At 40.0% G+C, this 21,508-nt stretch overlaps 1 protein-coding gene across 1 annotated transcript in view; it reads right to left on the bottom strand.

Moving 5' to 3' along the window:
* Positions 1-21,508, bottom strand: part of LOC141273079 (gastrula zinc finger protein XlCGF66.1-like) — a 58,907-nt gene that overhangs the window by 36,518 nt on the left and 881 nt on the right. The gene's annotated exons all lie outside the window — the stretch shown is intronic.

A 21,508-nucleotide genomic window follows, 5' to 3' on the forward strand; every position in this document is an offset into this window, starting at 1 on the left:
CACTATATGTGTACACTCCTCATGTACAGGAGATATATATGGGTAGACATGAGGAGTGTACATATAGTGGATGTAGATGTCTGCCCATATATATCTCCTGTACATCTACATTCACTATATGTGTACACTCCTCATGTCTGCCCATATATATCTCCTGTACATCTACATCCACTATATGTGTACACTCCTCATGTCTACCCATATATATCTCCTGTACATGAGGAGTGTACACATATAGTGGATGTAGATGTACAGAAGATATATATGGGTAGACATGAGGAGTGTACACATATAGTGAATGTAGATGTACAGGAGATATATATGGGGAGACATGAGGAGTGTACACATATAGTGGATGTAGATGTACAGGAGATATATATGGGTAGACATGAGGAGTGTACACATATAGTGGATGTAGATGTACAGGAGATATATATGGGGAGACATAAGGAGTGTACACATATAGTGGATGTAGATGTACAGGAGATATATATGGGTAGACATGAGGAGTATACACATATAGTGAATGTAGATGTACAGGAGATATATATGGGCAGACATGAGGAGTGTACAGGAGATATATATGGGCAGACATGAGGAGTGTACACATATAGTGGATGTAGATGTACAGGAGATATATATGGGCAGACATGAGGAGTGTACACATATAGTGGATGTAGATGTACAGGAGATATATATGGGCAGACATGAGGAGTGTACACATATAGTGGATGTAGATGTACAGGAGATATATATGGGGAGACATGAGGAGTGTACACATATAGTGGATGTAGATGTACAGGAGATATATATGGGTAGACATGAGGAGTGTACACATATAGTGGATGTAGATGTACAGGAGATATATATGGGCAGACATGAGGAGTGTACAGGAGATATATATGGGTAGACATGAGGAGTGTCCACATATAGTGGATGTAGATGTACAGGAGATATATATGGGCAGACATGAGGAGTGTACACATATAGTGGATGTAGATGGACAGGAGATATATATGGGGAGACATGAGGAGTGTACACATATAGTGGATGTAGATGTACAGGAGATATATATGGGCAGACATGAGGAGTGTACACATATAGTGAATGTAGATGTACAGGAGATATATATGGGGAGACATGAGGAGTGTACACATATAGTGGATGTAGATGTACAGGAGATATATATGGGCAGACATGAGGAGTGTACAGGAGATATATATGGGTAGACATGAGGAGTGTACACATATAGTGGATGTAGATGTACAGGAGATATATATGGGTAGACATGAGGAGTGTACACATATAGTGGATGTAGATGTACAGGAGACATATATGGGCAGACATGAGGAGTGTACACATATAGGGGATGTAGATGTACAGGAGATATATATGGGCAGACATGAGGAGTGTACAGGAGATATATATGGGTAGACATGAGGAGTGTACAGATATAGTGGATGTAGATGTACAGGAGATATATATGGGTAGACATGAGGAGTGTACACATATAGTGGATGTAGATGTACAGGAGATATATATGGGCAGACATGAGGAGTGTACACATATAGTGAATGTAGATGTACAGGAGATATATATGGGCAGACATGAGGAGTGTACACATATAGTGAATGTAGATGTACAGGAGATATATATGGGTAGACGTGAGGAGTGTACACATATAGTGGATGTAGATGTACAGGAGATATATATGGGTAGACATGAGGAGTGTACACATATAGTGGATGTAGATGTACAGGAGATATATATGGGCAGACATGAGGAGTGTACAGGAGATATATATGGGTAGACATGAGGAGTGTACACATATAGTGGATGTAGATGTACAGGAGATATATATGGGTAGACATGAGGAGTGTACACATATAGTGGATGTAGATGTACAGGAGATATATATGGGGAGACATAAGGAGTGTACACATATAGTGGATGTAGATGTACAGGAGATATATATGGGTAGACATGAGGAGTATACACATATAGTGAATGTAGATGTACAGGAGATATATATGGGCAGACATGAGGAGTGTACAGGAGATATATATGGGCAGACATGAGGAGTGTACACATATAGTGGATGTAGATGTACAGGAGATATATATGGGCAGACATGAGGAGTGTACACATATAGTGGATGTAGATGTACAGGAGATATATATGGGCAGACATGAGGAGTGTACACATATAGTGAATGTAGATGTACAGGAGATATATATGGGCAGACATGAGGAGTGTACACATATAGTGAATGTAGATGTACAGGAGATATATATGGGCAGACATGAGGAGTGTACACATATAGTGAATGTAGATGTACAGGAGATATATATGGGCAGACATGAGGAGTGTACACATATAGTGAATGTAGATGTACAGGAGATATATATGGGTAGACATGAGGAGTGTACACATATAGTGGATGTAGATGTACAGGAGATATATAAGGGGAGACATGAGGAGTGTACACATATAGTGGATGTAGATGTACAGGAGATATATATGGGGAGACATGAGGAGTGTACACATATAGTGGATGTAGATGTACAGGAGATATATATGGGTAGACATGAGGAGTATACACATATAGTGAATGTAGATGTACAGGAGATATATATGGGCAGACATGAGGAGTGTACAGGAGATATATATGGGCAGACATGAGGAGTGTACACATATAGTGGATGTAGATGTACAGGAGATATATATGGGTAGACATGAGGAGTGTACATATAGTGGATGTAGATGTCTGCCCATATATATCTCCTGTACATCTACATCCACTATATGTGTACACTCCTCATGTCTACCCATATATATCTCCTGTACATGAGGAGTGTACACATATAGTGGATGTAGATGTACAGGAGATATGTATGGGGAGACATGAGGAGTATACACATATAGTGGATGTAGATGTACAGAAGATATATATGGGGAGACATGAGGAGTGTACACATATAGTGAATGTAGATGTACAGGAGATATATATGGGGAGACATGAGGAGTGTACACATATAGTGGATGTAGATGTACAGGAGATATATATGGGTAGACATGAGGAGTGTACACATATAGTGGATGTAGAAGTACAGGAGATATATATGGGCAGACATGAGGAGTGTACAGGAGATATATATGGGTAGACATGAGGAGTGTCCACATATAGTGGATGTAGATGTACAGGAGATATATATGGGCAGACATGAGGAGTGTACACATATAGTGGATGTAGATGGACAGGAGATATATATGGGGAGACATGAGGAGTGTACACATATAGTGGATGTAGATGTACAGGAGATATATATGGGCAGACATGAGGAGTGTACACATATAGTGAATGTAGATGTACAGGAGATATATATGGGGAGACATGAGGAGTGTACACATATAGTGGATGTAGATGTACAGGAGATATATATGGGCAGACATGAGGAGTGTACAGGAGATATATATGGGTAGACATGAGGAGTGTACACATATAGTGGATGTAGATGTACAGGAGATATATATGGGTAGACATGAGGAGTGTACACATATAGTGGATGTAGATGTACAGGAGATATATATGGGCAGACATGAGGAGTGTACACATATAGGGGATGTAGATGTACAGGAGATATATATGGGCAGACATGAGGAGTGTACAGGAGATATATATGGGTAGACATGAGGAGTGTACAGATATAGTGGATGTAGATGTACAGGAGATATATATGGGTAGACATGAGGAGTGTACACATATAGTGGATGTAGATGTACAGGAGATATATATGGGCAGACATGAGGAGTGTACACATATAGTGAATGTAGATGTACAGGAGATATATATGGGCAGACATGAGGAGTGTACACATATAGTGAATGTAGATGTACAGGAGATATATATGGGTAGACGTGAGGAGTGTACACATATAGTGGATGTAGATGTACAGGAGATATATATGGGTAGACATGAGGAGTGTACACATATAGTGGATGTAGATGTACAGGAGATATATATGGGCAGACATGAGGAGTGTACAGGAGATATATATGGGTAGACATGAGGAGTGTACACATATAGTGGATGTAGATGTACAGGAGATATATATGGGTAGACATGAGGAGTGTACACATATAGTGGATGTAGATGTACAGGAGATATATATGGGGAGACATGAGGAGTGTACACATATAGTGGATGTAGATGTACAGGAGATATATATGGGTAGACATGAGGAGTATACACATATAGTGAATGTAGATGTACAGGAGATATATATGGGCAGACATGAGGAGTGTACAGGAGATATATATGGGCAGACATGAGGAGTGTACACATATAGTGGATGTAGATGTACAGGAGATATATATGGGCAGACATGAGGAGTGTACACATATAGTGGATGTAGATGTACAGGAGATATATATGGGCAGACATGAGGAGTGTACACATATAGTGAATGTAGATGTACAGGAGATATATATGGGCAGACATGAGGAGTGTACACATATAGTGAATGTAGATGTACAGGAGATATATATGGGCAGACATGAGGAGTGTACACATATAGTGGATGTAGATGTACAGGAGATATATATGGGTAGACATGAGGAGTGTACATATAGTGGATGTAGATGTCTGCCCATATATATCTCCTGTACATCTACATCCACTATATGTGTACACTCCTCATGTCTACCCATATATATCTCCTGTACATGAGGAGTGTACACATATAGTGGATGTAGATGTACAGAAGATATATATGGGGAGACATGAGGAGTGTACACATATAGTGAATGTAGATGTACAGGAGATATATATGGGGAGACATGAGGAGTGTACACATATAGTGGATGTAGATGTACAGGAGATATATATGGGTAGACATGAGGAGTGTACACATATAGTGGATGTAGATGTACAGGAGATATATATGGGCAGACATGAGGAGTGTACAGGAGATATATATGGGTAGACATGAGGAGTGTCCACATATAGTGGATGTAGATGTACAGGAGATATATATGGGCAGACATGAGGAGTGTACACATATAGTGGATGTAGATGTACAGGAGATATATATGGGGAGACATGAGGAGTGTACACATATAGTGGATGTAGATGTACAGGAGATATATATGGGCAGACATGAGGAGTGTACACATATAGTGGATGTAGATGTACAGGAGATATATATGGGGAGACATGAGGAGTGTACACATATAGTGGATGTAGATGTACAGGAGATATATATGGGGAGACATGAGGAGTGTACACATATAGTGGATGTAGATGTACAGGAGATATATATGGGCAGACATGAGGAGTGTACAGGAGATATATATGGGTAGACATGAGGAGTGTACACATATAGTGAATGTAGATGTACAGGAGATATATATGGGTAGACATGAGGAGTGTACACATAGTGGATGTAGATGTACAGGAGACATATGGGCAGACATGAGGAGTGTACACATATAGTGGATGTAGATGTACAGGAGATATATATGGGCAGACATGAGGAGTGTACAGGAGATATATATGGGTAGACATGAGGAGTGTACACATATAGTGGATGTAGATGTACAGGAGATATATATGGGGAGACATGAGGAGTGTACACATATAGTGGATGTAGATGTACAGGAGATATATATGGGGAGACATGAGGAGTGTACACATATAGTGGATGTAGATGTACAGGAGATATATATGGGCAGACATGAGGAGTGTACAGGAGATATATATGGGTAGACATGAGGAGTGTACACATATAGTGAATGTAGATGTACAGGAGATATATATGGGTAGACATGAGGAGTGTACACATATAGTGGATGTAGATGTACAGGAGACATATATGGGCAGACATGAGGAGTGTACACATATAGTGGATGTAGATGTACAGGAGATATATATGGGCAGACATGAGGAGTGTACAGGAGATATATATGGGTAGACATGAGGAGTGTACACATATAGTGGATGTAGATGTACAGGAGATATATATGGGGAGACATGAGGAGTGTACACATATAGTGGATGTAGATGTACAGGAGATATATATGGGGAGACATGAGGAGTGTACACATATAGTGGATGTAGATGTACAGGAGATATATATGGGCAGACATGAGGAGTGTACAGGAGATATATATGGGTAGACATGAGGAGTGTACACATATAGTGAATGTAGATGTACAGGAGATATATATGGGTAGACATGAGGAGTGTACACATATAGTGGATGTAGATGTACAGGAGACATATATGGGTAGACATGAGGAGTGTACACATATAGTGGATGTAGATGTACAGGAGATATATATGGGCAGACATGAGGAGTGTACAGGAGATATATATGGGTAGACATGAGGAGTGTACACATATAGTGGATGTAGATGTACAGGAGATATATATATGGGTAGACATGAGGAGTGTACACATATAGTGGATGTAGATGTACAGGAGATATATATGGGCAGACATGAGGAGTGTACACATATAGTGGATGTAGATGTACAGGAGATATATATGGGCAGACATGAGGAGTGTACACATATAGTGAATGTAGATGTACAGGAGATATATATGGGTAGACATGAGGAGTGTACACATATAGTGAATGTAGATGTACAGGAGATATATATGGGTAGACATGAGGAGTGTACACATATAGTGAATGTAGATGTACAGGAGATATATATGGGCAGACATGAGGAGTGTACAGGAGATATATATGGGCAGACATGAGGAGTGTACACATCTAGTGGATGTAGATGGACAGGAGATATATATGGGCAGACATGAGGAGTATACACATATAGTGGATGTAGATGTACAGGAGATATATATGGGTAGACATGAGGAGTGTACACATATAGTGGATGTAGATGTACAGGAGATATATATGGGCAGACATGAGGAGTGTACACATATAGTGGATGTAGATGTACAGGAGATATATATGGGCAGACATGAGGAGTGTACACATATAGTGAATGTAGATGTACAGGAGATATATATGGGCAGACATGAGGAGTGTACAGGAGATATATATGGGTAGACATGAGGAGTGTACAGGAGATATATATGGGCAGACATGAGGAGTGTACACATATAGTGGATGTAGATGTACAGGAGATATATATGGGTAGACATGAGGAGTGTACACATATAGTGGATGTAGATGTACAGGAGATATATATGGGGAGACATGAGGAGTGTACACATATAGTGGATGTAGATGTACAGGAGATATATATGGGTAGACATGAGGAGTGTACATATAGTGGATGTAGATGTACAGGAGATATATATGGGCAGACATGAGGAGTGTACACATATAGTGGATGTAGATGTACAGGAGATATATATGGGTAGACATGAGGAGTGTACACATATAGTGGATGTAGATGTACAGGAGATATATATGGGCAGACATGAGGAGTGTACAGGAGATATATATGGGTAGACATGAGGAGTGTACACATATAGTGGATGTAGATGTACAGGAGATATATATGGGCAGACATGAGGAGTGTACACATAGTGGATGTAGATGTACAGGAGATATATATGGGTAGACATGAGGAGTGTACAGGAGATATATATGGGTAGACATGAGGAGTGTACACATATAGTGGATGTAGATGTACAGGAGATATATATGGGCAGACATGAGGAGTGTACACAAATAGTGGATGTAGATGTACAGGAGATATATATGGGCAGACATGAGGAGTGTACACATATAGTGAATGTAGATGTACAGGAGATATATATGGGTAGACATGAGGAGTGTACACATATAGTGAATGTAGATGTACAGGAGATATATATGGGCAGACATGAGGAGTGTACAGGAGATATATATGGGTAGACATGAGGAGTGTACAGGAGATATATATGGGCAGACATGAGGAGTGTACACATATAGTGGATGTAGATGTACAGGAGATATATATGGGTAGACATGAGGAGTGTACACATATAGTGGATGTAGATGTACAGGAGATATATATGGGCAGACATGAGGAGTGTACACATATAGTGGATGTAGATGTACAGGAGATTTATATGGGCAGACATGAGGAGTGTACACATATAGTGGATGTAGATGTACAGGAGATATATATGGGCAGACATGAGGAGTGTACACATATAGTGGATGTAGATGTACAGGAGATATATATGGGTAGACATGAGGAGTGTACACATAGTGGATGTAGATGTACAGGAGATATATATGGGCAGACATGAGGAGTGTACACATATAGTGAATGTAGATGTACAGGAGATATATATGGGCAGACATGAGGAGTGTACACATATAGTGAATGTAGATGTACAGGAGATATATATGGGCAGACATGAGGAGTGTACACATATAGTGAATGTAGATGTACAGGAGATATATATGGGCAGACATGAGGAGTGTACAGGAGATATATATGGGTAGACATGAGGAGTGTACACATATAGTGGATGTAGATGTACAGGAGATATATATGGGCAGACATGAGGAGTGTACAGGAGATATATATGGGGAGACATGAGGAGTGTACACATATAGTGGATGTACATGTACAGGAGATATATATGGGTAGACATGAGGAGTGTACACATATAGTGGATGTAGATGTACAGGAGATATATATGGGTAGACATGAGGAGTGTACACATATAGTGGATGTAGATGTACAGGAGATATATATGGGCAGACATGAGGAGTGTACACATATAGTGGATGTAGATGTACAGGAGATATATATGGGTAGACATGAGGAGTGTACACATATAGTGGATGTAGATGTACAGGAGATATATATGGGCAGACATGAGGAGTGTACACATATAGTGGATGTAGATGTACAGGAGATATATATGGGCAGACATGAGGAGTGTACACATATAGTGGATGTAGATGTACAGGAGATATATATGGGTAGACATGAGGAGTGTACACATATAGTGGATGTAGATGTACAGGAGATATATATGGGCAGACATGAGGAGTGTACACATATAGTGGATGTAGATGTACAGGAGATATATATGGGCAGACATGAGGAGTGTACACATATAGTGAATGTAGATGTACAGGAGATATATATGGGTAGACATGAGGAGTGTACACATATAGTGGATGTAGATGTACAGGAGATATATATGGGCAGACATGAGGAGTGTACACATATAGTGAATGTAGATGTACAGGAGATATATATGGGTAGACATGAGCAGTGTACACATATAGTGGATGTAGATGTACAGGAGATATATATGGGCAGACATGAGGAGTGTACACATATAGTGGATGTAGATGTACAGGAGATATATATGGGCAGACATGAGGAGTGTACACATATAGTGGATGTAGATGTACAGGAGATATATATGGGGAGACATGAGGAGTGTACACATATAGTGGATGTAGATGTACAGGAGATATATATGGGTAGACATGAGGAGTGTACATATAGTGGATGTAGATGTACAGGAGATATATATGGGTAGACATGAGGAGTGTACACATATAGTGGATGTAGATGTACAGGAGATATATATGGGCAGACATGAGGAGTGTACACATATAGTGGATGTAGATGTACAGGAGATATATATGGGCAGACATGAGGAGTGTACACATATAGTGGATGTAGATGTACAGGAGATATATATGGGTAGACATGAGGAGTGTACACATATAGTGGATGTAGATGTACAGGAGATATATATGGGCAGACATGAGGAGTGTACACATATAGTGGATGTAGATGTACAGGAGATATATATGGGGAGACATGAGGAGTGTACACATATAGTGGATGTAGATGTACAGGAGATATATATGGGGAGACATGAGGAGTGTACACATATTAGTGAATGTAGATGTACAGGAGATATATATGGGCAGACATGAGGAGTGTACAGGAGATATATATGGGCAGACATGAGGAGTGTACACATATAGTGGATGTAGATGTACAGGAGATATATATGGGGAGACATGAGGAGTGTACACATATAGTGGATGTAGATGTACAGGAGATATATATGGGGAGACATGAGGAGTGTACACATATAGTGAATGTAGATGTACAGGAGATATATATGGGTAGACATGAGGAGTGTACACATATAGTGGATGTAGATGTACAGGAGATATATATGGGGTGACATGAGGAGTGTACACATAGTGGATGTAGATGTACAGGAGATATATATGGGGAGACATGAGGAGTGTACACATATAGTGGATGTAGATGTACAGGAGATATATATGGGCAGACATGAGGAGTGTACACATATAGTGGATGTAGATGTACAGGAGATATAAATGGGGAGACATGAGGAGTGTACACATATAGTGGATGTAGATGTACAGGAGATATATATGGGGAGACATGAGGAGTGTACACATATTAGTGAATGTAGATGTACAGGAGATATATATGGGCAGACATGAGGAGTGTACACATATAGTGGATGTAGATGTACAGGAGATATATATGGGGAGACATGAGGAGTGTACACATATAGTGGATGTAGATGTACAGGAGATATATATGGGGAGACATGAGGAGTGTACACATATAGTGGATGTAGATGTACAGGAGATATATATGGGCAGACATGAGGAGTGTACAGGAGATATATATGGGGAGACATGAGGACTGTACACATATAGTGGATGTAGATGTACAGGAGATATATATGGGTAGACATGAGGAGTGTACATATAGTGGATGTAGATGTACAGGAGATATATATGGGTAGACATGAGGAGTGTACACATATAGTGGATGTAGATGTACAGGAGATATATATGGGTAGACATGAGGAGTGTACATATAGTGGATGTAGATGTACAGGAGATATATATGGGTAGACATGAGGAGTGGACACATATAGTGGATGTAGATGTACAGGAGATATATATGGGGAGACATGAGGAGTGGACACATATAGTGGATGTAGATGTACAGGAGATATATATGGGCAGACATGAGGAGTGTACACATATAGTGGATGTAGATGTACAGGAGATATATATGGGGAGACATGAGGAGTGTACACATATAGTGGATGTAGATGTACAGGAGATATATATGGGGAGACATGAGGAGTGGACATATAGTGGATGTAGATGTACAGGAGATATATATGGGTAGACATGAGGAGTGGACACATATAGTGGATGTAGATGTACAGGAGATATATATGGGGAGACATGAGGAGTGGACACATATAGTGGATGTAGATGTACAGGAGATATATATGGGCAGACATGAGGAGTGTACACATATAGTGGATGTAGATGTACAGGAGATATATATGGGGAGACATGAGGAGTGTACACATATAGTGGATGTAGATGTACAGGAGATATATATGGGGAGACATGAGGAGTGTACACATATAGTGGATGTAGATGTACAGGAGATATATATGGGCAGACATGAGGAGTGTACAGGAGATATATATGGGCAGACATGAGGAGTGTACACATATAGTGGATGTAGATGTACAGGAGATATATATGGGGAGACATGAGGAGTGTACACATATAGTGAATGTAGATGTACAGGAGATATATATGGGTAGACATGAGGAGTGTACACATATAGTGGATGTAGATGTACAGGAGATATATATGGGGAGACATGAGGAGTGTACACATATAGTGGATGTAGATGTACAGGAGATATATATGGGCAGACATGAGGAGTGTACACATATAGTGGATGTAGATGTACAGGAGATATATATGGGCAGACATGAGGAGTGTACACATATAGTGGATGTAGATGTACAGGAGATATATATGGGGAGACATGAGGAGTGTACACATATTAGTGAATGTAGATGTACAGGAGATATATATGGGCAGACATGAGGAGTGTACAGGAGATATATATGGGCAGACATGAGGAGTGTACACATATAGTGGATGTAGATGTACAGGAGATATATATGGGGAGACATGAGGAGTGTACACATATAGTGGATGTAGATGTACAGGAGATATATATGGGGAGACATGAGGAGTGTACACATATAGTGGATGTAGATGTACAGGAGATATATATGGGCAGACATGAGGAGTGTACAGGAGATATATATGGGGAGACATGAGGACTGTACACATATAGTGGATGTAGATGTACAGGAGATATATATGGGCAGACATGAGGAGTGTACAGGAGATATATATGGGCAGACATGAGGAGTGTACACATCTAGTGGATGTAGATGGACAGGAGATATACAGTTATATGAAAAAGTTTGGGCACCCCTATTAATCTTAAGCTTAATGTTTTATAAAAATTGGTGTTTTTGCAACAGCTATTTCAGTTTGATATATGTAATAACTGTTGGACACAGTAATGTTTCTGCCTTGAAATGAGGTTTATTGTACTAACAGAAAATGTGCAATCTGCATTCAAACAAAATTTGACAGGTGCATAAGTATGGGCACCCTTATCATTTTCTTGTTTTAAATACTCCGACCTACTTTTTACTGACTTACTAAAGCACTTTTTTTGGTTTTCTAACTTCATTGAGCTTTGAACTTTATAGCCAGGTGTATGCAATCATGAGAAAAGCTACTTAAAGTGGCCACTTGCAAGTTGTTCTCCTGTTTGAATATCCTCTGAAGAGTGGCATCATGGGCTCCTCAAAACAACTGTCAAATGATCTGAAAACAAAGATTATTCAACATAGTTGTTCAGCGGAAGGATAAAAAAAGCTGTCTCAGAGATTTAACCTGTCAGTTTCCACTGTGAGGAACATAGTAAGGAAATGGAAGAACACAGGGGCAGTTCTTGTTAAGGCCAGAAGTGGTAGGCCAAGAAAAACATCAGAAAGGCAGAGAAGAATGGTGAGATCAGTCAAGGACAATCCTCAGACCACCTCCAGAGAGCTGCAGCATCAACTTGCTGCAGATGGTGTCACTGTGCATCGGTCAACTATACAACGCACTTTGCACAAGGAGAAGCTGTATGGGAGAGTGATGCGAAAGAAGCCGTTTCTGCAAGCACGCCACAAACAGAGTCGGCTGAGGTATGCAAAAGCACATTTGGAGAAGCCAATTTCTTTTTGGAAGAAGGTCCTGTGGACTGATGAAACCAAGATTGAGTTGTTTGGTCATACAAAAAGGCGTTATGCATGGCGGCAAAAAAACACAGCATTCCAAGAAAAACACTTGCTACCCACAGTAAAATTTGGTGGAGGTTCCATCATGCTTTGGGGCTGTGTGGCCAATGCCGGCACCGGGAATCTTGTTAAAGTTGAGGGACGCATGGATTCCACTCAGTATCAGCAGATTCTTGACAATAATGTTCAAGAATCAGTGATAAAGTTGAAGTTACGCAGGGGATGGATCTTTCAGCAAGACAATGATCCAAAACACCGCTCCAAATCTACTCAGGCATTCATGCAGAGGAGCAATTACAATGTGCTGGAATGGCCATCCCTGTCCCCAGACCTGAATATCATTGAACATCTGTGGGATCATTTGAAGAGGGCTGTCCATGCTCAGCGACCATCAAACTTAACTGAACTGGAATTGTTTTGTAAAGAGGAATGGTCAAAAATACCTTCATCCAGGATCCAGGAACTCATTAAAAGCTACAGGAAGCGAATAGAGGCTGTTATTTTTGCAAAAGGAGGATCTACTAAATATTAATGTCACTTTTCTGGTGAGGTGCCCATACTTATGCACCTGTCAAATTTTGTTTGAATGCAGATTGCACATTTTCTGTTAGTACAATAAACCTCATTTCAAGGCAGAAACATTACTGTGTCCAACAGTTATTACATATATCAAACTGAAATAGCTGTAGCAAAAACACCAATTTTTAAAAAACATTAAGCTTAAGATTAATAGGGGTGCCCAAACTTTTTCATATAACTGTATATGGGCAGACATGAGGAGTATACACATATAGTGGATGTAGATGTACAGGAGATATATATGGGTAGACATGAGGAGTGTACACATATAGTGGATGTAGATGTACAGGAGATATATATGGGTAGACATGAGGAGTGTACACATATAGTGGATGTAGATGTACAGGAGATATATATGGGGAGACATGAGGAGTGTACACATATAGTGGATGTAGATGTACAGGAGATATATATGGGTAGACATGAGGAGTGTACATATAGTGGATGTAGATGTACAGGAGATATATATGGGCAGACATGAGGAGTGTACACATATAGTGGATGTAGATGTACAGGAGATATATATGGGTAGACATGAGGAGTGTACACATATAGTGGATGTAGATGTACAGGAGATATATATGGGCAGACATGAGGAGTGTACAGGAGATATATATGGGTAGACATGAGGAGTGTACACATATAGTGGATGTAGATGTACAGGAGATATATATGGGCAGACATGAGGAGTGTACACATAGTGGATGTAGATGTACAGGAGATATATATGGGTAGACATGAGGAGTGTACAGGAGATATATATGGGTAGACATGAGGAGTGTACACATATAGTGGATGTAGATGTACAGGAGATATATATGGGCAGACATGAGGAGTGTACTCATATAGTGGATGTAGATGTACAGGAGATATATATGGGCAGACATGAGGAGTGTACACATATAGTGAATGTAGATGTACAGGAGATATATATGGGTAGACATGAGGAGTGTACACATATAGTGAATGTAGATGTACAGGAGATATATATGGGCAGACATGAGGAGTGTACAGGAGATATATATGGGTAGACATGAGGAGTGTACAGGAGATATATATGGGCAGACATGAGGAGTGTACTCATATAGTGGATGTAGATGTACAGGAGATATATATGGGCAGACATGAGGAGTGTACACATATAGTGGATGTAGATGTACAGGAGATATATATGGGTAGACATGAGGAGTGTACACATATAGTGGATGTAGATGTACAGGAGATATATATGGGCAGACATGAGGAGTGTACACATATAGTGGATGTAGATGTACAGGAGATTTATATGGGCAGACATGAGGAGTGTACACATATAGTGGATGTAGATGTACAGGAGATATATATGGGCAGACATGAGGAGTGTACACATATAGTGGATGTAGATGTACAGGAGATATATATGGGTAGACATGAGGAGTGTACACATAGTGGATGTAGATGTACAGGAGATATATATGGGCAGACATGAGGAGTGTACACATATAGTGAATGTAGATGTACAGGAGATATATATGGGCAGACATGAGGAGTGTACACATATAGTGAATGTAGATGTACAGGAGATATATATGGGCAGACATGAGGAGTGTACAGGAGATATATATGGGTAGACATGAGGAGTGTACACATATAGTGGATGTAGATGTACAGGAGATATATATGGGCAGACATGAGGAGTGTACAGGAGATATATATGGGGAGACATGAGGAGTGTACACATATAGTGGATGTACATGTACAGGAGATATATATGGGTAGACATGAGGAGTGTACACATATAGTGGATGTAGATGTACAGGAGATATATATGGGCAGACATGAGGAGTGTACACATATAGTGGATGTAGATGTACAGGAGATATATATGGGTAGACATGAGGAGTGTACACATATAGTGGATGTAGATGTACAGGAGATATATATGGGCAGACATGAGGAGTGTACACATATAGTGGATGTAGATGTACAGGAGATATATATGGGCAGACATGAGGAGTGTACACATATAGTGGATGTAGATGTACAGGAGATATATATGGGCAGACATGAGGAGTGTACACATATAGTGGATGTAGATGTACAGGAGATATATATGGGTAGACATGAGGAGTGTACACATATAGTGGATGTAGATGTACAGGAGATATATATGGGCAGACATGAGGAGTGTACACATATAGTGAATGTAGATGTACAGGAGATATATATGGGTAGACATGAGGAGTGTACACATATAGTGGATGTAGATGTACAGGAGATATATATGGGCAGACATGAGGAGTGTACACATATAGTGAATGTAGATGTACAGGAGATATATATGGGTAGACATGAGGAGTGTACACATATAGTGGATGTAGATGTACAGGAGATATATATGGGCAGACATGAGGAGTGTACACATATAGTGGATGTAGATGTACAGGAGATATATATGGGCAGACATGAGGAGTGTACACATATAGTGGATGTAGATGTACAGGAGATATATATGGGGAGACATGAGGAGTGTACACATATAGTGGATGTAGATGTACAGGAGATATATATGGGTAGACATGAGGAGTGTACATATAGTGGATGTAGATGTACAGGAGATATATATGGGTAGACATGAGGAGTGTACACATATAGTGGATGTAGATGTACAGGAGATATATATGGGCAGACATGAGGAGTGTACACATAGTGGATGTAGATGTACAGGAGATATATATGGGTAGACATGAGGAGCGTACACATATAGTGGATGTAGATGTACAGGAGATATATATGGGCAGACATGAGGAGTGTACACATATAGTGGATGTAGATGTACAGGAGATATATATGGGGAGACATGAGGAGTGTACACATATAGTGGATGTAGATGTACAGGAGATATATATGGGGAGACATGAGGAGTGTACACATATTAGTGAATGTAGATGTACAGGAGATATATATGGGCAGACATGAGGAGTGTACAGGAGATATATATGGGCAGACATGAGGAGTGTACACATATAGTGGATGTAGATGTACAGGAGATATATATGGGGAGACATGAGGAGTGTACACATATAGTGGATGTAGATGTACAGGAGATATATATGGGGAGACATGAGGAGTGTACACATATAGTGAATGTAGATGTACAGGAGATATATATGGGTAGACATGAGGAGTGTACACATATAGTGGATGTAGATGTACAGGAGATATATATGGGGGTGACATGAGGAGTGTACACATAGTGGATGTAGATGTACAGGAGATATATATGGGCAGACATGAGGAGTGTACACATATAGTGGATGTAGATGTACAGGAGATATATATGGGGAGACATGAGGAGTGTACACATATAGTGGATGTAGATGTACAGGAGATATATATGGGCAGACATGAGGAGTGTACACATATAGTGGATGTAGATGTACAGGAGATATATATGGGGAGACATGAGGAGTGTACACATATAGTGGATGTAGATGTACAGGAGATATATATGGGGAGACATGAGGAGTGTACACATATTAGTGAATGTAGATGTACAGGAGATATATATGGGCAGACATGAGGAGTGTACACATATAGTGGATGTAGATGTACAGGAGATATATATGGGGAGACATGAGGAGTGTACACATATAGTGGATGTAGATGTACAGGAGATATATATGGGGAGACATGAGGAGTGTACACATATAGTGGATGTAGATGTACAGGAGATATATATGGGCAGACATGAGGAGTGTACAGGAGATATAAATGGGGAGACATGAGGACTGTACACATATAGTGGATGTAGATGTACAGGAGATATATATGGGTAGACATGAGGAGTGTACATATAGTGGATGTAGATGTACAGGAGATATATATGGGTAGACATGAGGAGTGTACATATAGTGGATGTAGATGTACAGGAGATATATATGGGTAGACATGAGGAGTGTACACATATAGTGGATGTAGATGTACAGGAGATATATATGGGCAGACATGAGGAGTGTACAGGAGATATATATGGGTAGACATGAGGAGTGTACACATATAGTGGATGTAGATGTACAGGAGATATATATGGGCAGACATGAGGAGTGTACACATATAGTGGATGTAGATGTACAGGAGATATATATGGGCAGACATGAGGAGTGTACAGGAGATATATATGGGGAGACATGAGGAGTGTACACATATAGTAGATGTAGATGTACAGGAGATATATATGGGCAGACATGAGGAGTGTACACATATAGTGGATGTAGATGTACAGGAGATATATATGGGCAGACATGAGGAGTGTACACATATAGTGGATGTAGATGTACAGGAGATATATATGGGCAGACATGAGGAGTGTACACATATAGTGGATGTAGATGTACAGGAGATATATATGGGCAGACATGAGGAGTGTACACATCTAGTGGATGTAGATGTACAGGAGATATATATGGGCAGACATGAGGAGTGTACACATCTAGTGGATGTAGATGTACAGGAGATATATATGGGCAGACATGAGGAGTGGACACATATAGTGGATGTAGATGTACAGGAGATATATATGGGCAGACATGAGGAGTGTACACATATAGTGGATGTAGATGTACAGGAGATATATATGGGCAGACATGAGGAGTGTACACATATAGTGGATGTAGATGTACAGGAGATATATATGGGCAGACATGAGGAGTGTACACATATAGTGGATGTAGATGTACAGGAGATATATATGGGCAGACATGAGGAGTGTACACATATAGTGGATGTAGATGTACAGGAGATATATATGGGCAGACATGAGGAGTGTACACATATAGTGGATGTAGATGTACAGGAGATATATATGGGTAGACATGAGGAGTGTACAGATATAGTGGATGTAGATGTACAGGAGATATATATGGGCAGACATGAGGAGTGTACACATATAGTGAATGTAGATGTACAGGAGATATATATGGGTAGACATGAGGAGTGTACACATATAGTGAATGTAGATGTACAGGAGATATATATGGGTAGACATGAGGAGTGTACACATAGTGGATGTAGATGTACAGGAGATATATATGGGCAGACATGAGGAGTGTACACATATAGTGGATGTAGATGTACAGGAGATATATATGGGCAGACATGAGGAGTGTACACATATAGTGGATGTAGATGTACAGGAGATATATATGGGCAGACATGAGGAGTGTACACATATAGTGGATGTAGATGTACAGGAGATATATATGGGCAGACATGAGGAGTGTACACATATAGTGGATGTAGATGTACAGGAGATATATATGGGGAGACATGAGGAGTGTACACATATAGTGGATGTAGATGTACAGGAGATATATATGGGTAGACATGAGGAGTGTACACATATAGTGGATGTAGATGTACAGGAGATATATATGGGCAGACATGAGGAGTGTACAGGAGATATATATGGGTAGACATGAGGAGTGTACACATATAGTGGATGTAGATGTACAGGAGATATATATGGGCAGACATGAGGAGGGTACACATATAGTGGATGTAGATGTACAGGAGATATATATGGGTAGACATGAGGAGTGTACACATATAGTGGATGTAGATGTACAGGAGATATATATGGGCAGACATGAGGAGTGTACACATATAGTGGATGTAGATGTACAGGAGATATATATGGGGAGACATGAGGAGTGTACACATATAGTGGATGTAGATGTACAGGAGATATATATGGGCAGACATGAGGAGTGTACAGGAGATATATATGGGGAGACATGAGGACTGTACACATATAGTGGATGTAGATGTACAGGAGATATATATGGGTAGACATGAGGAGTGTACATAAAGTGGATGTAGATGTACAGGAGATATATATGGGGAGATATGAGGAGTGTACACATATAGTGGATGTAGATGTACAGGAGATATATATGGGGAGACATGAGGAGTGTACACATATTAGTGAATGTAGATGTACAGGAGATATATATGGGCAGACATGAGGAGTGTACAGGAGATATATATGGGCAGACATGAGGAGTGTACACGAGATATATATGGGCAGACATGAGGAGTGTACACATATAGTGGATGTAGATGTACAGGAGATATATATGGGGAGACATGAGGAGTGTACACATATAGTGGATGTAGATGTACAGGAGATATATATGGGCAGACATGAGGAGTGTACAGGAGATATATATGGGCAGACATGAGGAGTGTACACATATAGTGGATGTAGATGTACAGGAGATATATATGGGCAGACATGAGGAGTGTACACATATAGTGGATGTAGATGTACAGGAGATATATATGGGCAGACATGAGGAGTGTACACATATAGTGGATGTAGATGTACAGGAGATATATATGGGGAGACATGAAGAGTGTACACATCTAGTGGATGTAGATGTACAGGAGATATATATGGGGAGACATGAGGAGTGTACATATAGTGGATGTAGATGTACAGGAGATATATATGGGGAGACATGAGGAGTGTACACATAGTGGATGTAGATGTACAGGAGATATATATGGGGAGACATGAGGAGTGTACACATATAGTGGATGTAGATGTACAGGAGATATATATGGGTAGACATGAGGAGTGTACATATAGTGGATGTAGATGTACAGGAGATATATATGGGTAGACATGAGGAGTGTACACATATAGTGGATGTAGATGTACAGGAGATATATATGGGGTGACATGAGGAGTGTACACATAGTGGATGTAGATGTACAGGAGATATATATGGGCAGACATGAGGAGTGTACACATCTAGTGGATGTAGATGTACAGGAGATATATATGGGCAGACATGAGGAGTGTACACATCTAGTGGATGTAGATGTACAGGAGATATATATGGGCAGACATGAGGAGTGTACACATATAGTGGATGTAGATGTACAGGAGATATATATGGGGAGACATGAGGAGTGTACACATATAGTGGATGTAGATGTACAGGAGATATATATGGGGAGACATGAGGAGTGTACACATATAGTGGATGTAGATGTACAGGAGATATATATGGGCAGACATGAGGAGTGTACAGGAGATATATATGGGCAGACATGAGGAGTGTACACATATAGTGGATGTAGATGTACAGGAGATATATATGGGGAGACATGAGGAGTGTACACATATAGTGAATGTAGATGTACAGGAGATATATATGGGTAGACATGAGGAGTGTACAGGAGATATATATGGGCAGACATGAGGAGTGTACAGGAGATATATATGGGCAGACATGAGGAGTGTACACGAGATATATATGGGCAGACATGAGGAGTGTACACATATAGTGGATGTAGATGTACAGGAGATATATATGGGGAGACATGAGGAGTGTACACATATAGTGGATGTAGATGTACAGGAGATATATATGGGGAGACATGAGGAGTGTACACATATTAGTGAATGTAGATGTACAGGAGATATATATGGGCAGACATGAGGAGTGTACAGGAGATATATATGGGGAGACATGAGGAGTGTACACATATAGTGGATGTAGATGTACAGGAGATATATATGGGGAGACATGAGGAGTGTATAGGAGATATATATGGGGAGACATGAGGAGTGTACACATATAGTGAATGTAGATGTACAGGAGATATATATGGGGAGACATGAGGAGTGTACACATATAGTGGATGTAGATGTACAGGAGATATATATGGGTAGACATGAGGAGTGTACACATATAGTGGATGTAG

Source organism: Phyllobates terribilis, unplaced genomic scaffold (assembly GCF_046119375.1).
Source record: "Phyllobates terribilis strain yellow unplaced genomic scaffold, ASM4611937v1 Scaffold_5__5_contigs__length_657084704, whole genome shotgun sequence".
NCBI lineage: Eukaryota > Metazoa > Chordata > Amphibia > Anura > Dendrobatidae > Phyllobates > Phyllobates terribilis.